At 43.0% G+C, this 19,252-nt stretch overlaps 1 pseudogene; it reads right to left on the minus strand.

Moving 5' to 3' along the window:
* Window positions 1-912: 912 nt before the first annotated feature.
* LOC139558918 (low-density lipoprotein receptor-related protein 12-like) overlaps window positions 913-19,252 on the minus strand; it is a 31,667-nt pseudogene continuing 13,327 nt past the window's right edge.

Consider the following 19,252-nt stretch of genomic DNA (forward strand, 5'->3'; position numbering starts at 1 on the left):
TAACAGCTAGTGGAATTAAAATAAATATACAGTCACAAGTATTCTCAGTACCAAAACATTGAGGTTACCAATACAATAAATACAACAAACATCTGTAGCATTTTACAATGTTTTGTTTTTAGAAAGAGGTTATTTGCAATTAACTTTTCCTTTTTATAAATAAAATGCTCTTGCCATGATGACGCGTTGAGAACACATCAGTACCTTTCAATAGGAAAGGAGCTCCACTGCCTCCCACTGAACTGAAATAAACATACCATCACATGATAAGCCACAGATACTCAGAGCCCTCACCCTCAGATTCCCTATGCTGAAGGAGAAGGAACTGACATTAAATAAATCTGACAGACATCTTTAAATCTCATCCATCTTTTCACAGGCTCTAGATCTTAATTTCGTCTGTACTCATCTGTACTCTATAGTTGTCTCTCGTAAGATTATTCTTAAACATAAAAAGGCATCTTATTTATTCTGCTTAATGCCAAATTAGTGAGAAGAAGAACAGAATGGCAGCTGCTGTGGCTGCATTGTATGGAAGCCATTCAACTTTTCCTAGACAAAGTTAAGGTTGAGTAGTTCGAGCCGCTGTTACCGCTGGCATAAACTCTGATGGTGCTCCTTCCCAGTCCCCAGGCTGAGTTGGAACTCCCAAGGGAAAAGTCGAACTGGAAGAGGGTGGGCGAAATCGTGCCATCTGATGAATACAGAAAGAAGACAAATACAGTACGAACTACAGGCTTTTCAAAAACAGACTTGACTTAAACATCTTAAAAAAGGGAATAAAAATTACATTGTCTCCCCTTCGGGAACCCCTGTTCTTCCAGAGAAAAGAAATGGCAAGCTTTGACAGGGAAGGTCCATGTTGACAGTCAGTTGAGTCATACTGTAACTTCCTTTAGGTCCAGAGACTACTTAGCAGAGCAGCAGTAACTCGTCATCACTATTGGCTCTCCGTCTTGCCTGTGGCCTCCAGACAGGCGTCTGGGATATGTGCAGTGTGAACTATGCTACAGTGTTCACAGGGCCCGGCCAGGGCCAGGGATACCCAGCCTGACCCGAGGGCGGTTGGGGATGATAAGTGGCGGGCAGCCTGATCCGGGACTACCTCCAGGTTGAGGAGCCTGGAGGTCTCGCTGGTGGAGTCCGTGTCCGAGGCAGCATCCGACAAGGGGATGAGCAGCTCCACGTCGTCTTCGTCCTCCCTTGTCCCTGCTCCATGCTCTAGGTGCCTAAGAGGGCTGTGGTTGTGGGTCGCCCCACCTGAGGAGTCTCCGGAGCGGCCCAAGGGAGAAACGTACCCAGCGCAGGGTGCGGGCGACCCGGTTCAGAGCACTGCTCAGCTGGCTCCTCCCGACCAAAGCACACTGAGGCTCTGCTGCATCTCCCCCCTGGGGTGTCCATGGTGTGGGTCTCCACCACTCCTGGGGCTGGCCCTGTGCCTGGCCCGGTGGCTGTTCCTGCTGCTGGGCAGAGGGGCTGGGGTGGTGGAGCTCGTCGACACCGAGATGATGGCCTCCACTGCGGATGCTGGAGGGGTCTTTGCGGGGAGGGGGGCTGCCAGGCCCCCCATGGCCCCGGGGACGTCCCGGCGCTCGTTCTCCGTATCCGTGTCGTCCAAATCGAGGGGCAGCAGACCCCGGTGGGGTGCCAGTCCTTTCGGGGTTCGCGGACCGAACTACCGCCGTTACCGCTGCTGGTGTTCTGATCCTCGGCGTCAGCAGACACTAGGGCCAGCGAGCCAGAGCGCCGTGAGCGTGTGAAGTTGAAGAGGCGTCGCCAGATGTTGCTGTGGCGACCGGAGGTGGGCAGGCAGATGGAGGTGAAACCCAGCTGGGAGCGAACCGCCAACCTCAGGCTCTCCAACACAGACACCTGAACCACACACACACACACACAGAGAGAACAGCAAAACTTTTAGTATCATCAATCAATCAAATAATAAAGCCCTTTTAAAAATCATCAGTTGTGACAAAGTTCTTTACAGTAACCCAGCCTATTACAGATGACAATAAACATCATACTCCTCAAGGGCTGACCCCGACAAAAAATAAAAATATTGGTTGACTGTTCTTTCGACCAATTGATTGAAATTTTAAAGCGCACTGTTTGTTTAAATAATTAAGGACACACAAATGACTCAAGAGGGAGCCCGATGGCCATGCTGTTTTGAAAAAAAAAAATCCTGTGTGAATGTTACACAGCAAGTGTTTATCGCGCTGTCCGTTTTGAAGCTACAACATAATTTCAGCCATTTTGTTTCTTACATGTTTCTCTGACTGAAAAGCTATTTTACCGAAATCCCTCATTTGTTTAGGAAAAACATTCTCTATTCCCTCAACCCTTGCTCTCTTTAAGTGAAACATTGCATGCATGTGACCAACAGGGCCTGACCTATGGCCCATAATCACATCAATAAATTGGTTATAACAAATTCCGAACATCGTAAAAACATGACAGCGACGTGGATGTGGAGGACGTGAAAAATATACTTGAGAAACGGGCGAATATTTACAAGTTGCTCAGGAGGGAAAGGGGAAGTCAGATCTGTGGAAGACATTTTACTTAGTTGTGGAAACTACTGGAGATTAAGAAAAAGGAGGGTATAGGAGCAAGCGGTGCAGTTCCTAACTACTTTAATCAACTCTTAATTTTCGCCTAAAATCTTACTTTTCTTTTGGTCTATATACTGTAATTCAGCTTTCAGCTGTGAATGTGTACAAGCTAAAAAAAAACTTACTATACAGTGCATTCGGAAAGTATTCAGACACCTTGACTTTTCCCACTTTGTAACAGCCTTATTCTAAAATTGATTAAATAGTTTCCCCCCCTCATCAATCTACATATCATACCCCATAACAACGAAGCAAATTTTATTTTGATTTTTTTTTCTTTTTGCAAATATTTTCCTAATAAAGAACTGAAATATCACGTTTACAAGAGTATTCAGACCCTTTTACTCAGTACTTTGTTGAAGTACCTTTGCCACTGATTACAGCAGAGTTTTTTTGGGTATCGCGTCACAAGTTTCTGCCAATCTGCAGAGTCTCTTAAGATCTGTCAGATTGGATGGGGAGACGCTCCCCGCAGAGTTTTTTGGGTCTCGATGTCACAAGTTTCTGCCAATCTCATCTGCAGAGTCTCTTAAGCTCTGTCAGATTGGATGGGGAACGCTCCCCCCCCCCGCTGCCAGTTATTTTTAGGTGTCTCCAGAGATGTTGAGATGGGTTCAGAGCTTGGGCGACTCAAGGACATTGAGAAACTTGTCCCGAAGCCACTCTGTGTTGTCTTGGTTGTGTGCTTAGGGTCGTTGTCCTGTTGGAAGGTGAATCTTGGTGGCATCCAGACTCCATTCCAGTTAGGATTGATGGAGGCCACTGTGTTCAATGCTGCAGAAATGTTTTGGTACCCTCCCAGATCTGTGCCTCGACACAATCCTGTCTCGGCGCTCTGCGAAAGTCCTTCGACCTCATGGCTTGGTTTTTGCTCTGACATGCAATGTCAACTGTGGTACCTTATATAGACAGGTGTGTGCCTTTCCAAATCATGTCCAATAAATTGAATTTACCACAGGTGGACTCCAATCAAGCTGTAGAAACATCAAGGATGATCAACGAAAATAGGATGAACCTGAGCTCAATTTTAAGTCTCATAGCAAAGGGTCTGAATACTTATTTACAAAAGGTATGTGCTTTGTTTTTTTTAAATAGATTTGCAAACATTTCTAAAAACCTGTTTTCACTTAGTCATTTGGGGGTAGATTGATGAGGAAAACATTTAATACATTTTTAGAATAAGGCTGTAAAGTAACTAAATGTGGAAAAAGAGAAGGGTTCTCCAATCAAAATCAATTAGTTACATACACATAGTTAGCAGATGTTATTGAGAGTGTAGCGAAATGCTTGTGCTTCTAGCTCCGACAGTGCAGCAATATCTAACAAGTAATATCTAACAATTCCACAACAATTACCTAATACAAATCTAAGTGAAGGAATGGAATAAGAATATAAAAATATATGAATGAGCAATGACAGAGCGGCATAGGCTAAGATGCAATAGATAGTATAGAATACAGTATATACATATGAGATGAGTAATGCAAGACATGTAAACATTATTAAAGTGACTAGTGTTCCATTTATTAAAGTGGCCAATGATTTCAAGTCTGAATATTTTCCAAATGCACTGTATAAACCTTACTATATACTGTAAAAGTCCATAATGGTCCCCATGAAGCAGTTAGTGTTTAACTATACAATCACAGTCACTGAGTAACTCATTCACAGTGCTTCAGAAGGAAGTTAAAAATAACTTCCTCACAATGAATCACAGTTTAACTTCTTCAACATCTCTTTTGTTACAGAGGTCCGGTTGTTAGATATTACACAGTTGATCCTTGGTGTCAAGAATCCTATGTCAAAGATAGGCATTCATGGCCTTACTTGAAATGTGCACTCTTAACAGAGAATTAAGCGCAAGTCATGCATGGATAAGAGGATAACATCTTCTGAGGAGAACAAGAGAGGGCAGTGTGATCTAGATGTAGACTTGCCTGGTTGCCAGAGCAGACAGGGAAGTCCTCCACCGGGGGTATAAGGCCCTGGGAGATTAGCTGGCCATACGATGGGGGAGCCTCCCTCCTCAGGAGCTCAGCCTCAACCCTGGACAGCTGGGTCTCAAATGACCTGGGGAAACACAACCAGTTAGAGGGACTCAAAGGACTGGAGTAAACTCACACACACACCAGATCAGTTAGAGGAACTCGAGAAATGGCATTTCAAAGTTATTTCAGTGTCTTTTTTGATGAAGATCAAAGACAGAAATTAGAGAGCTAACTAGCTACATGAATCCAAAGAAAGCATTTATAAAGGCCTAAGGACTAGTCTGGATTACCAATCATCTCTCAAAGTATGTGTGAGACATACTAAAGCTGTCATAGCAAACCACACAGACAGAAACAGTCTTATGACTTATGTGGGATTGTATAGTTGTTTAATAACAAGAGTAATAGCATGGGGTCTAAGTTTCTTACCTGCGCTCAAACATCCGGAGGGAGTAGAGTTGCAGGTGCAGCCCAGGGCGATAACCAGCAGCAGGCCACAAATAAGACTTCCTATAACTGCCGCCGTGATGACCCGTGTGGGCACGATGACCGGACAACTCTCCTCGTCGCTCCCGTCGCCGCAGTCGTCCTGCGCATCGCACACCCAGCTCTCGAACACACCAGCGGTTGTTCTTGCAATGGAAGTTGCCCGGCTGGCAGAAGAAGCAGTTCTTCTCATCCGAGCCGTTGGGGCAGCGGTTCTGGTAGTTGCAGCGGTCCGAGCGCGGGTAGCAGGCATCGTTCCTGGAGCAGGGGAACTCATCCTCCTGGCAGATGCTGCAGTTGACCTCGTCGCGGCCATTGGGGCAGTGCCAGTAACCGTCACAGCGCTGCTGCTCCGTGTAGCAGCCCCAGTTGCCCCCACACGGGATCTCCCAAGGCAGACAGAAACCGTCCACCTGGCAGGAGAGATGAGGTAGATTTCATTCATTAGTCGATCGAGGGTGTCCGTAACGATTCCAAAATCAAGAAACCGAAAAAGCAAAGAAAGCTTAGTGATATTTTCAAGGGAGAGCTTAAAAGGTAAATTTCATGAACATATGACTCTGGGTTTGTTTTGATCTTGTCCGAAGAACTTCTAAGTCAGTGAGATGTGTTTTACACATAACTGACCACACAGGCAGCGAGTCTGGGTTTTGTGCACCGAACGATACACCCGACGACACCAATACGGTGTATTGATGGGGTGGACGAGATCAGAAAATGAAAGTAGTCCTGCTTTATGGCATTTCACGAGGCCTATGTTATACTGATCACACTACACATTTGCGTGTGTGCAGATATGGTTGTTCTCGTTCAATAGAGCCATTAGACGTCTTTCAGCGATGTTCCTATCTGCTACAGTGTCTTGCGAAAGTATTCACCCCCTTGGCATTTTTCCTATTTTGTTTTCTTACAACGTGGCATGAAAATCGATTTTTGGGGGGTTTGTATCATTTGATTTACACAGCATGCCTATCACTTTGAAGATGCAAAATATTTTTTCTTGTGAAACAAACAAAGAAATAAGACAAAAAAACTGAAAACTTGTGTGCATAACTATTCACCCCCCCAAGGTCAATACTTTGTAGTGCCACCTTTTGCAGCGATTACAGCTGCAAGTCTATTGGGAGTATGCCTCTATAAGTCTGGCACATCTAGCCACCGGGATTTTTGGCCATTCTTCAAGGCAAAACTGCTCCAGCTCCTACAAGTAGGATGGGTTCCGCTGGTGTACAGCAATCTTTAGGTCATACCACAGATTCTCAATTGGATTCATGTCTGGGCTTAGACTAGGCCATTCCAAGACATTTAAATGTTTTCCCTTAACTTCTTGTGAATAGGGGGCGCTGTTTTCACTTTGGGAAAAAATCGTGCCCAATTTAAACGGCCTCGTACTCTATTCTCAGTCGTCGTACAATATGCATATTATTATTACTATTGGATAGAAAACACTAAAGTTTCTAAAACTGTTTGAATTATATCTGTGAGTAAAACAGAACTCATTTGCAGCAAACTTCCAGACAGGAAGTGAAAAATCTGAAAACGATGCTCTGTTCCAGGGCCTGCCTATTCAATTGCCTAATTTCTATGGATTTGCATGCACTGCATACGCCTTCCACTAGATTTCAACAGGCAGTGGAAGGTGGATGGGGGTCTCTAGCTTGATCTGAGGTCGAACAAGAGCTCTTGGAATGACGTGACCAGAATTTCCTTTCTCTACCTAGGCGCGGGAAGGACATCGAACATTGGCTTTTCTGAAAATCGTTCGGCGTATACACGGTAGATATCTCGGGCTCTGATTTTATTTGATAGATGTGATAAAAACATCATAAAGTATGTTTTTCAACCGAGTTGCATCAGTTTATTCAACGTTTATTGCAGAAGTTTTGGAATTTTCCTTTCTTTTGCGTACAGGAGAATTTGCGGGCATGTTCGCGCCACATGGCTAGCTAAGGTTGCTAATTCGACAGGAGAAGAGGACATTCTAAAACCAAACAATGATTTTATTATTCTGGACCTCAGGACTCCTTGTACAAGATTCTGATGGAGGCTCAGCAAAAGTAAGAACCATTTATGATGTTATTTCGTATTTCTGTGGAAAATGTTTAGGTCCTGTTTTCCGCCCTTTCTGCGGGCGCATGTTCTCGCTATCACGTAAGCTGTTTGTTATGGTAAAGTTATTTTTAAAAATCGTAACACGGCGATTGCATTAAGAACTAGTGTATCTTTCATTTGCTGTCCAACATGTATTTTTTTGTAAAGTTTATGATCGAGTTGTTCTTTGGTCAGATTAGGTGACTGTCCAAACTATCTCCGGACAATTTGGTGAATCGATGCTACATATTCACAAACGTATAACCACGGTTTGCAGCTTCAAAAATATTAGCAAATTTTCAGCAACAAAACATGAGTGTATTGTATAACCTGATGTTATAAGACTGTCATCTGATGAAGTTGGTCAAGGTTAGTGATTAATTTTATATCTTTTGCTAGTTTTTGCGAATGCTATCTATGCAGGTGAATAAATGCGGTTGTGTGTTTGGCTATTGTGGTCAGCTTAATATAATGCTACACTGTGCTTTCGCTGTAAAACACTTAAAAAATCTGAAATATTGGCTGGATTTCACAAGATGTTTATCTTTGATTTGCTGTACACCATGTATTTTTCATAAATGTTTTATGATGAGTCTATTCAGGTATTTCACGTTGCTCTCTGTAATTATTCTGGCTGCTTTGGTGATATTTTTGATGGTAGCTCTGCAATGCAAAAGCTATCGATTTATACGCTGCAAATATGCACATTTTCGAACAAAACATACATTTATTGTATAACATGTTATAAGACTGTTTCATACTGATGAAGTTGTTTCTTGGTTAGTGACTTAGTACTATTATTCTCTATTTGGTCGGTTTTGTGATAGCTACCTATGCGGTAGAAAAATGGTGAAAATATGCTGAGTCGATGTCTTTTGCTATTGTGGTTCAGCCTCATAGGAATCCATCAGTGTTTTCGCTGTAAAACATTTAAAAAATCGGAAATGATGGCTGGATTCACAAGATGTTTATCTTTCATTTGCTGTATTGGACTTTGTGATTTCATGAAAATTATGTTATATGATATCCCTGTCGCGTCAGGCTCGCCGGGATCCCGGGGTTCCCGAGTGCGTGAGAGAGAAGCGGTAGAGGTTCAACCCACTCGAGTGTTGCTTCCAGCAGTATGCTCAGGGTCATTGTCCTGCTGGAAGGTGAACCTCAGTCCCAGTCTCAAATCTCAAAGACTGAAACAGGTTTCCCTCAAGAATTTTCCCTTGTATTTAAAGCCATCTACCAGTCATTCCTTCAATTCTGACCAGTTTCCCAGTCCCCAGCCGATGAAAACCATCCCCACAACATGATGCTGCCACCACCATGCTTCACTGTGGGGATGGTGTTCTCGGGGTGATGAGAGGTGTTGGGTTTGCGCCAGACATAGCGTTTACCCTGATGGCCAAAAAGTTACATTTTTGTTTCATCTGACCAGAGTACCTTCTTCCATATGTTTGGGGAGTCTCCCACACGCCTTATGGCGAACGCCAAACGTGTTTGCTTGTTTTTTTTTTCTTAAGCAATGCCTTTTTTCTGGCCACTCTTCCGTAAAGCCCAGCTCTGTGGAGTGTACGGCTTAAAGTGGTCCTACGGACAGATCTCCAATCTCCGCTGTGGAGCTTTGCAGCTCCTTCAGGGTTATCTTTGGTCTCTTTGTTGCCTCTCTGATTAATGCCCTACTTGCCTTGTCCCCGAGTTTTGGTGGGCAGCCCTCTCTTGGCAGGTTTGTTGTGGTGCCATATTCTTTCCATTTTTTAATAATGGATTTAAATGGTGCTCCGTGGGATGTTCAAAGTTTCGTTAAAAAATAAATAATCCAACCCTGATCTGTACTTCTCCACAACTTTGTCCTTGACCTGTTTGGTGAGCTCCTTGGTCTTCATGGTGCCACTTGCATGGTGGTGCCGCTTGCTTTAGTGGTGTTACAGACTCTGGGGCCTTTCAGAACAGGTGTATATCTGCTGCGATCATGTCACTTAAATAAAGTCCACATTTGTGCAATCTAACTAATTATGTGACTTCTGAAGGTAATTGGTTGCACTAGATCTTATTTAGGGGCTTCAGTAGCAAAGGGGGTGAATACATATGCACGCACCACTTTTCTGTTTAAATTTTTTCCCGCGAATGCGCTTTTGTTAAATCATCACCTGTTTGGGCGAAGGTAGGTTGTGATTCGATGATAAATTAACAGGCACCGATTATATGCAGACACGGGACAAGCTAGTTAGAACTAGCAATATCATAAACCATGTGTAATTAACCAGTGATTATGTGAAGATTGATTGTTTTTTATAAGATAAGTTTAATCCGAAATGTCTTTTTGATACTGTCGCAAAGCTTAACTAAAAAGCAGCATTCCCCAAGTGAGGATGGCTTTCACTTCCAGCGGTGAATACATTCATGAACTTCTTTGAGGGTCAGATCGATGATCATTAGAAAGCAAATTACGGACTCCTCTTTAAATCTGCGTATTCCTCCAAAGCTCAGCTTTCCTGAGTCTGTAACAACTCTGCCAGGACCTAGGATCAAGAGAGACACTCAAGTGTTTTAGTACTATATCTCTTGACACAATGATGAAAATAATCATGGCCTCTAAACTCTTCAGAGCTGCATACTGGACCCTATTCCAACTAAACTACTGAAAGAGCTGCTTCCTGTGCTTGGCCCTGCCTATGTTGAACATAATAAACGTCTCTCTATCCACCGGATGTGTACCAAACTCACTAAAAGTGGCAGTAATAAAGCCTCTCTTGAAAAAGCCAAACCATGACCCAGAAAATATAAAAAACTATCGGCCTATATCGAATCTTCCATTCCTCTCAATCTTTTTTGAAAAAGCTGTTGCGCAGCAACTCACTGCCTTCCTGAAGACAAACAATGTATACGAAAGGCTTCCGTCTGGTTTTAGACCCTATCATAGCACTGGAGACTGCACTTGTGAAGGTGGTAAATGACCTTTTAATGGCGTCAGACCGAGGCTCTGCATCTGTCCTCGTGCTCCTAGACCTTAGTGCTGCCTTTGATACCATCGATCACCACATTCTTTTGGAGAGATTGGAAACTCAAATTGGTCTACACGGACAAGTTCTGGCCTGGTTTAGATCTTATCTGTTGGAAAGATATCAGTTTGTCTCTGTGAATGGTTTGTCCTCTGACAAATCAACTGTACATTTCTGGTGTTCCTGCAAGGTTCCGTTTTAGGACCACTATTGTTTTCACTATATATTTTACCTCTTGGGGATGTCATTTGAAAACCGTAATGTCTAACTTTCACTGCTATGCGGATGACACACAGCTGTACATTTCAATGAAACATGGTGAAGCCCCAAAATTGCCCTCGCTAGAAGCCTGTGTTTCAGACACAAGGAAGTGGATGGCTGAAAACGTTCTACTTTTAAACTCGGACAAAACAGAGATGCTTGTCTTGGTCCCAAGAAACAAAGAGATTCTTCTGTTGAATCTGACAATTAATCTTGATGGTTGTAAAGTCGTCTCAAATAAAACTGTGAAGGACCTCAGCGTTACTCTGGTACCCTGATCTCTCTTTTGACGAACATATCAAGACTGTTTCAAGGACAGCTTTTTTCCATCTACGTAATATTGCAAAAATCTGAAACTTTCTGTCCAAAAATGATGCAGAAAAATGTATCCATGCTTTTGTTACTTCTAGGTTAGACTACTGCAATGCTCTCACTTTTCCGGCTACCCGGATAAAGCACTAAATAAACTTCAGTTAGTGCTAAATACGGCTGCTAGAATCCTGACTAGAACCAAAACATTTGATCATATTACTCCAGTGCTAGTCTCACTACACTGGCTTCCTGTTAAGGCAAGGGCTGATTTCAAGGTTTTACTGCTAACCTACAAAGCATTCTACATGGGCTTGCTCCTACCTATCTTTCCGATTTGGTCCAGCCGTACATACCTACACTTACGCTACGGTCACAAGACGCAGGCCTCCTAATTGTCCCTAGAATTTCTAAGCAAACAGCTGGAGGCAGGGCTTTCTCCTATAGAGCTCCATTTTTATGGAATGATCGGCCTACCCATGTGAGAGACGCAGGACTCGGTCTCAACTTTTAAGTCTTTACTGAAGACTCATCTCTTCAGTGGGTCATATGATTGAGTGTAGTCTGGTCCAGGAGTGTGAAGGTGAACGGAAAGGCTCTGGAGCAACGAACCGCCCTTGCTGTCTCTGCCTTGCCGGTTCCCCTCTCCTCCACTGGGATTCTCTGCCTCTAACCCTATTACAGGGGCTGAGTCACTGGCTTACTGGTGCTCTTTCACGCCGTCCCTAGGAGGGGTGCGTCACTTGAGTGGGTTGAGTCACTGACGTGATCTTCCTGTCTGGGTTGACGCCCCCCCCTTGGGTTGTGCCGTGGCGGAGATCTTTGTGGGCTAGACTCGGCCTTGTCTCAGGATGGTAAGTTGGTGGGTGAAAATATCCCTCTAGTGGTGTGGGGGCTGTGCTTTGGCAAAGTGGGTGGGGTTATATCCTTCCTGTTTGGCCCTGTCCGGGGGTATCATCGGATGGGGCCAGTGTCTCCTGACCCCTCCTGTCTCAGCCTCCAGTATTTATGCTGCAGTAGTTTAGGTGTCGGGGGGGCTAGGGTCAGTTTGTTATATCTGGAGTACTTCTCCTGTCTTATCCGGTGTCCTGTGTGAATTTAAGTATGCTCTCTCTAATTCTGTCTTTCTTTCTCTCTCTCGGAGGACCTGAGCCCTAGGACCATGCCTCAGGACTACCTGGCATGATGACTCCTTGCTGTCCCCAGTCCACCTGGCCGTGCTGCTGCTCCAGTTTCAACTGTTCTGCCTGCGGCTATGGAACCCTGACCTGTTCACCGGATGTGCTACCTGTCCCAGACCTGCTGTTTTCAACTCTCTAGAGACAGCAGGAGCGGTAGAGATACTCTTAATGATCGGCTATGAAAAGCCAACTGACATTTACTCCTGAGGTGCTGACTTGCTGCACCCTCGACAACTACTGTGATTATTATTATTTGACCATGCTGGTCATTTATGAACATTTGAACATCTTGGCCATGTTCTGTTATAATCTCCACCCGGCAGAGCCAGAAGAGGACTGGCCACCCCTCATAGCCTGGTTCCTCTCTAGGTTTCTTCCTCGGTTTTGGCCTTTCTAGGGAGATTTTCCTAGCCACCGTGCTTCTACACCTGCATTGCTTGCTGTTTGGGGTTTTAGGCTGGGTTTCTGTACAGCACTTTGAGATATCAGCTGATGTACGAAGGGCTATATAAATAAATTTGATTTGATGCTAGCTAGCAACTTACCTTGGCTCCTTGCTGCACTCACATAATAGGTGGTCAGCCTGCCACGCAGTCTCCTCGTGGATTGCAAAGTAATCGGCCATAATCGGCGTCCAAAAATGCAGATTACCGATTGTTATGAAAACTTGAAATTGGCCCTAGTTAATCCGCCATGCCGATTAATCGGTCGACCTCTACTCAAAAGACATCCAGCCAACTTGACACAACTGTGGGAAGCATTGGAGTCAACATCCCTGTTCTGTGGAAAAAGAGGGTGCAAAGGTGTTCCTAATGTTTTGTGTATATATAAAGAATTTTTTCCCAGCCTCTGAAATAAACAGCTCCGTGTGGGGCAGTGCTTCCTTCTCTGGCCCATGGTGCATTCGCTATGACTGCGAGATCTTGTGGTACACTATGAGCAGATGAATAGACAGAAAGTCAAAACTTCCTGATTCTATCGGTGAAATGAAAATGCGCTCCTTCTACCTTGGGGTGAGGAGATTATTTGTTTATAACAAAACAATGTTGATAATATTGTTATGACTATATACACTGTGTACAACACATTAGGAACACGTTCCTAATATGGAGTTGCACTCCCTTTTGCCCTCATAACAGCCTCAATTCGTCAGAGCATGGACTATACAAGGTGTCGAAAACGTTCCACAGGGATTCTGTCCCATGTTGACTCCAATGCTTCTCACAGTTGTCAAGCTATGCTGCACCTTAGAAGTGGAACAATTTACAAAAAGCTCTTAGAATGGATGTTATGGTGCCCCATGGGCAATGCAAAAATGTATCTCTAATCTTTAAATTGTTAATTGTGATTGTTCTTAATGTCTATATGTCTTAATGTATATGTCTTAATGTGTCTGTATTTGTGCATATGTATTTTTTTAAATTTGCATTGAAAACAGGGCTCTACTGCAAATGAGACCTTGGTCTGAGTTGATCCCCTGTATAAATAAAAGTATAAAATACTTTTAAAATATATATACACACACACAAAAGTTTGGGGTCACTTAGAAATGTCCTTGTTTTTGAAAGAAAAGCACATTTTTTGTCCATTAAATTAACATCAAATTGATCAGAAATATGTTGTAAATGACTATTGTAGCTGGAAACGGCAGATTTTTTAATGGAATATCTACATAGGCGTAGAGGCCCATTATCAGCAACCATCACTCCTGTGTTCCAATGGCACATTGTTTATTTAAAACATATATATATATATTTCACCTTTATATCCAGAGGCGGCGCTCCTAGTGGCCGAGGACTTCCATGCAGGGAAACTTAAATCCATTTTACCTAATTTCTACCAGCATGGTACATGTGCAAACAGAGGAAAAAAACACTAGACCACCTTTACTCCACACACAGACACGCGTACAAAGCTCTCCCTCGCCCTTTGGCAAATCTGACCATAATTCTATTCTCCTGATTCATGCTTACATGCAAAAACTGAGTTTGAAGGTACACCTCCAATTGAATCAAACTATGTCAATTAGCCTATCAGAAGCTTCTAAAGCCATGACATCACTTTCTGGAAATTCTCCAAGCTATTTAAAGGCACAGTCAACTTCGTGTATGTAAACTTCTGACCCACTGGAATTGTGATACAGTGAATTATAAGTGAGATAATCTGTCTGTTTACAATTGTTGGAAAAATGACTTGTGTCACGCACAAAGTAGATGTCCTAACCGACTTGCCAAAACTAGTTTGTTAACAAGAAATTTGTGGAGTGGTTGAAAAACTAGTTTTTATGACTCCAACCTAAGTGTATGTAAACTTCCGACTTCAACGGTAGATATTTTTAAAAAGCATTAATGATTTGCGTAAATGTAATATACTAACTATTCCTCTTGTTAAAAATATTAAATGGTATTACATTTGGTGAAGAGCACATTATGACTTGTTTAGGACTCGAAACTCAAAGTTAAAGACTCGAGACTTGACGGTCTTGACTCTCCGACTTGCCTGTCTTGACTTGGAACTTGAGTGCTAAGACTTGAGACTTACTTATGACTTGGTCCCACCTCTGTATACTGTTCTGCCAAGGCAGCAGCTACTCTTTCTGGGGTCCAGCAAAATTAAGGCAGTTTATACAATTTTTTAAACATTACAATACATTCACAGATTTCACAACACACTGTATGCCCTCAGGCCCCTACTCGACCACAGTACTAAATCCATGTGCATGTATGCATGTGTCTGTGCCTATGTTTGTGTTGCTTCACAGTCACCGCTGTTCCATAAGGTGTTTTTTTTAATGTTTTTTTTAAATCTAATTTTACTGCTTGTGTCAGTTACTTGATGTGGAATAGAGTTCCATGTAGTCATGGCTCTATGTAGTACTGTGCACCCCCCATAGTCTGTTTTTGACCTGGGGACTAGGAAGGGACCTCTTGTGGCATATACATGGGTGTGTGAGCTCTGTGTGCCAGTAGTTTAGACAGACAGCATTCAACATGTCAATACCTCTCATAAATACAAGTAGTGATGAAGTCAATCTCTCCTCCACTTTGAGCCAGGAGAGACTGACATGCATATTATTAATATTAGCTCTCTGTGTACATCCAAGGGCCAGCTGTGCTGCCCTGTTCTGAGCCAATTGTAATTTTCTTACGTCCTTTTTTGTGGCACCTGACCACACGACTGAATAGTAGTCAAGGTGCAACAAAACTAGGGCCTGTAGGACCTGCCTTGTTGATAGCGTTGGTAAGAAGGCAGAGCGTTGCTTTATTATGGACAGACTTCTCCCCATCTTAGCTACTACTGTATCAATATGTTTTGACCAAGACAGCTTACAATCTAGGGTTACTCCAAGCAGTTTAGTCATTTCAACATGCTCCATTTCCACATTATTTATTACAAAACTTAGTTGAGGTTTAGGGTTTTGTCCCAAACACAATGCTTTTAGTTCTAGAAATATTTAGGGCTAACTTATTCCTTGCCACCCACTCTAACGGCAGCTCTTTGTTAAATAACACCCTCTGTGTTCTGTTAGACAAGTAACTCTTTATCCACATTATAGCAGGGGCTGTAAACACATACGTTTTTCCAACAGCAGACTATGATCGATAATGTCAAAAGCTGCACTGAAGTCTAACAAGACAGCCCCCCAAAATAATTGTATCATCAATTTCTCTCAGCCAATCATCAGTCATTTGTGTAAGTGATGTGCTTGTTGAGTGCCCTTCCCTATAAGCGTGCTGAAAGTCTATTGTCAATTTGTTTACTTTGAAATAGCATTGTATCTGGTCAAACAATTTTTTCCAGAAAATTACTAAGGGTTGGTAACAGGCTGATTAGCTGGCTTTTTGATCCAGTAAAGGGGGCTTTACTATTCCTGGGTAGCGGAATGGCTTTAGCTTCCCTCCAGGCCTGAGGGCACACACTTTCTAGTAGGCTTCAATTGAAAATCTGGCAAATAGGAGTGGCAATATTGTCTGCTATTATCCTCAGTCATTTTCCGTTCAGATTGTCAGACCCTGGTGGCTTGTCATTGTTGATAGACAATTCCACACTGACTTTACGGAATTCACAAGTACAATTCTTGTCTTTCATAATTTGGTCTGATATACTTGGATGTGTCAGCATTTGTTGCTGGCATGTCATGTTTGCTAATCTTGCCAAAGAAAAAAAATCATGCCAGTAGTTGGCAATATCAGTCGGTTTTGTGATGAATGAGCCATCTGATTCAATGAATGGAGCTGAGTTTGCATTTTTCCCCAACATTTCATTGAAGGTGCTCCAAAGATTTTTACTAAATTTTTTTAGGTAATTTCTCTTTGTTTCATAGTGTAGTTTCTTCTTTTTTTAATTCAGTTTAGTCACATGATTTTTCAATTTGTAGTATGCTTGCCAATCGGTTGTCAATCCACAAGGGTTTAACAGTTTTTAAGTCATTTTCTTGATGGGTGCATGCTTATTAGTAACTAGGAAATGCAATCTCATAAATGTGGCAAGTGCAGCGTCTGTTTGCCCCTCATTACAGACCCCGGATCAACAAATTCCTTACATCAAATTTGGAATCGCTACAAAACGTATTGTATGACCTCTTATACAGTATATTAGACCCAGCCTTTAGAACTTTGGTTTTCCTAGATATGGCTACTATATTGTGATCACTACATCCAATGGATCTGGATACTGCTTTCAAGCACATTTCTGCAGCATTTGTAAAGATGCTGCTGTTTGTAACTACCCTGGCAGGTTGACTGATAACCAGATTGCAGGCACTGGTTAGTTTGAAGCTTCTTCAGTGGGCAGCTTGATGAAAGCCAGTCAATATTTAAAAATCACCCATAAATATACCTCTGTTGAAATCATATACATTATCAAGCATTTCACACGTTATCCAGATACTGATTGTTAGCACTTGGTGGTCTATAGCAGCTTCCCACAAGAATGGGCTTTAGGTGAGGCAGATAAACCTGCAGCCATATTACTTCAACAGTATTTAACATGAGATCCTCTCTAAGCTTTACAGGAACGTGGTTCTGAATATAAAAAGCAACACCTCTACCGCTGGCATTTGTCTGTTCTGTAAATGTTATAACCTTGTATTGCTACCACTGTATCAAAGGTATTATCTAAGTGAGTTTCAGAGATAGTCAGAATATGAATGTCATCTATTAATAGCAAGTTATTAATTTCATGAACCTTGTTTCTAAAGCTACATATGTTAACGTGGGCTATTTTGAGCACTTTTCTGGGATGCTTGCTTGTTTTCATTGCTTTACTGGGAAGCCTAGCAGAAGTAGATATTCTCATGTTATTTATGTTAGTGCAGTGTGGGGTGCACACCGTGGAATACCTACTAGGGCACACTGTCTCAGTGCTAACAGCATAAATTTGCAAACAATAGCTGTAGGATCAGCAGAGGCATTCAGGGCAGTTAGAGGGACATAAATTAGGTTACTTATCAATGCCCCTGGTATAATGTACATTTGTTAAAGCATTATGATGACTCAGCAACACAATGGTAGGGATTAACTGAGCTGGGCTTGGGTCATTGACAAGTCATTGTCTCAACACAGCCTTATAATACTGTGAAAGGATCCATGAACCCAAATGATATGGGTGGATCCCATCCTCCTTATAAAACGTGTTTTGTTTCCAAAATATATTGAAATTATCAACAAAAGTTACACCCATTGAGCTGCAATAATCACGTAGCCAGTTGTGTAGAGAAAGAATCCTGCTAAACCGTTCAATGCCATGATTCAGAGGGCACAGGGCCAGATATGATTTCCATGTCCTGATGTAGTATATTCAGGACCAGCTTAGTAATGTAATTTACTCGAGCTCTGGGATAGGACATTGTTTTTATAAAACATTTAATAGCATAGGTGGAGCCAACAGCAGTGGGTACCTTACAGAAGCTGAGAGCTATCAATTGAAATTAATTTAACAGGCACAGAACTACTATTTACAATACCCCTATCAACATGGGAAGCTGTGGCAGAATGAAATCGCTGCAATTGTAATGTTTGGACAGGATCTATCCACCCACATGATTAGGGTGGATCCCATCCTCCTTATAGAGCATCATCTGCTACGAAAATATGTCAAAGTTGTCTACAAAAGTTACACCCAAGGAGTTGGAGAAGTCACGTAGCCAGTTGTGAAGTGCTAGAAGCTTGCTAAAATGTTCACTACCTCGACCCAGCGAGGGCACCGGGACAGAAATAATAGGACGTTTTTTGGTATCCAGCAGAGACCTATCCATTCTTCAAAATCCTGTCATCCGTTCCAAGCTACAATTCCTAATGTCATTAAATCCCCCATGCACTACAACCACATCAATTTCTGTGTGCTGACGTAGAAAGGTGGGGAGCATTCTAGTAATATCCTGTACTCAAGCCCCAGGGTAGAACAGGGTTTTTGCTCCAAAAACCGAGACGTTTCTCACCATAGAGCTGCTTAAGACAACAGCCAGCGAGATGGAATAGGAAATACGCCCATTCCTACACCTTGCATGACTTGAAAGACCCATCAAGGATTTACAAGAGGCGGAACCTCGCAAGCCAGCATGTTCCGGGCATGCGAGATGCCAAAGCACCCAGTTTGATCATCCTATAACCAACGAAGACTCTTTCACCAGGGATGAAGGCGCCAGAACATCTAGATCCAGGGCGGCGAAGCTGTTTGAAGTCTGGCTTCCCACCACCAAGGAGGCCCCAATTGCCAAAGGCAGCTGGTTTTGACCTTTCACGTTGAGTGTCTTGACTCCATGGCTGGTTGGCAGGGTCAAGAATAGGAACATCCACTAAGTCCTCCAGAAGCATCGGACTAACTCCACCTTCCTGGGAAGTGGAGACCCCTTCTGGGAGGGATCCCTGCGGAGCACCAGCCAGTTGGTTATGGCGAGACTAAACAGTGGCAACACTCCCATCAAGTCAGAATGGCGTCCAGCTACTGGAGTAGAAGAGAAATTTGGGCGGACGTGGATTCCCCAGTAGCTTGTGTAAGTTTGCTACTTGTTCGCTAAGAGTAGCAACTTCGCTTCTGTAGTCCTCAGCGGGCAAACAGCTGCTACATTGAAAGTCCGGGTGGTCCGCATTGTCCCCTGAATAGAGCAAAATAAACACAGCACCTGCAGCGTTGAAACCGTTTGTTAGCGACCTCCACTTGAAACGCCAGGCTAGCTAGGCTAACTGGGCTTCCGTGTCGCTCTTCTTGACAGGAATTTACTAAAAGTTTGCTGTAAGCTACAGTGGGTTTGCAAATACAGGCTGCACCACACCTCCTGAAACAAACACAGCCTGTGAAATGGCAAAACCCCAAGCAATCACACATGAGTCACA

Source organism: Salvelinus alpinus, chromosome 29, assembly GCF_045679555.1.
Source record: "Salvelinus alpinus chromosome 29, SLU_Salpinus.1, whole genome shotgun sequence".
Taxonomy (NCBI): Eukaryota; Metazoa; Chordata; class Actinopteri; order Salmoniformes; family Salmonidae; genus Salvelinus; species Salvelinus alpinus.